The sequence below is a fragment of the Halyomorpha halys genome, unplaced genomic scaffold (assembly GCF_000696795.3).
Source record: "Halyomorpha halys isolate HHAL.00 unplaced genomic scaffold, Hhal_1.1 Scaffold576.1, whole genome shotgun sequence".
In the NCBI taxonomy this organism is placed as follows: Eukaryota; Metazoa; Arthropoda; class Insecta; order Hemiptera; family Pentatomidae; genus Halyomorpha; species Halyomorpha halys.
In genome coordinates, this window is record NW_027116645.1 from 201,290 (window position 1) to 202,794 (window position 1,505).

Genomic DNA, 1,505 nt, shown 5'->3' on the forward strand with positions numbered 1-1,505 from the left:
CCCTTACTATATATTCCATATATAGTCAGTGAAATTAAAGAAAAATATAGTAGAAGGAGAATTATAGTATGCATGCGGCAGGATGATAAATAAATCATGGAAATAGATAAAAGTTCACAAAAAATTGAAATAAATAATATAGGAAATAATAATATAAACATAAAAACAATGGAAAAGTTGAAATATCTGGAACCTATCTTCAATACTGAAGGAATCTCCGCCAGTGAAGCCATAGAAATATTAAATTCTGTCTTGTGGAGTACAAGTGTACTGCCCGGTAATGATAGGCTAATACTTAGGTCTATATTTGAGTCAATTACAACATATGCCTCGGAAACATAGGTCATTAATACCAGAGGAGTCCTTTTTGGGGAGACAAATGGCTGTTTGATAACCACGGAAACGGATTTTAGGGGATAAGTGAAGAGGAAATCCTGATGTGAAAGAATAGATGAAATGTAAAAGGAAGATGGGTGAGGGTGCGGTCAAAATAACTATTTATTGTGAACCAACTCCAATTTTCAGGGGTTCATCAGGACTAGAAAAGACATAAGCAACTTAAATAATGAAAACTAAATGAAATAAAAGTAAACTAAGGGTAAAAATGATTTAAAATATCTGAAAATTTAAAGAAAAATGAACAATTTTACTTTGTTTTTTTTTATATTTTATAGTCCTGATGGAACATAAATAGTTTATTTACTGTTTGAGTTATTTTGACTCTACCAATGTATTTAAGAAGATATTGTTGTTTGATTGAAAATAAGGTAATAAAATACAGCAATAAATAATAAAAAGAAAGATGTACAGCCGGAGTTATAGAAATAAAAATCTGATGTGGTGCGCGCATCACACAATATGCATTTACCCCCCTTTCCTCCCTCTACCAAATTATTGTGTAGATTGGTAGACTCTAGCAATTTTGTGAATTTTGGAGAAAAAAAAAATACCCAAAGACCAGGGAAGGTGATAGTATGAAAAAATAATTTTTATTTTGCTTTTACTATAAAATTCCAATTTTAGAGTTTCTTAAGGTGGGAGTAACAAATATAAATTTTGTACCTGAAAAGAATTTGACAGTTTAACAAAGTTGTAAACCATACTATGTATTGATTACAGCCTTATAAATAATATATAATAATTAATAAATAACTAAAAATAAATAAATAAACAAATTCGTAAAAAAAACGGGAATGTTCAGGTTTTCTCAGTTTTCACTATTCAAATCGAATGCCTCTCTTTTTCTTTTTTTTCTCTTTTAGGTATAAATGAAATTCCTTCATATTTTGTATTTTGCATTGCATATTAATTGTAACAATGAGAACTGTTTATTTTTATCAAACAAGCAAAATTAAAACTTTAGGGGAAGATCTATTAAAAAATCATCACATTGCTCTGTTAGACTATTTCAATGAGGATAAGATCATTTATTTCTATACTGACAGGGTGGGTTTCATGATCACAATCCTTCCCCTTACTATATATTCCATATATAGTCAGTGAAA

General features: G+C 29.1%; 1 protein-coding gene across 1 annotated transcript in view; it reads right to left on the reverse strand.

Annotated features, from left to right (window-relative positions):
- LOC106684377 (Protostome-specific GEF) overlaps positions 1-1,505 on the reverse strand; it is a gene marked incomplete in the record, with an annotated part of 87,833 nt that overhangs the window by 14,948 nt on the left and 71,380 nt on the right.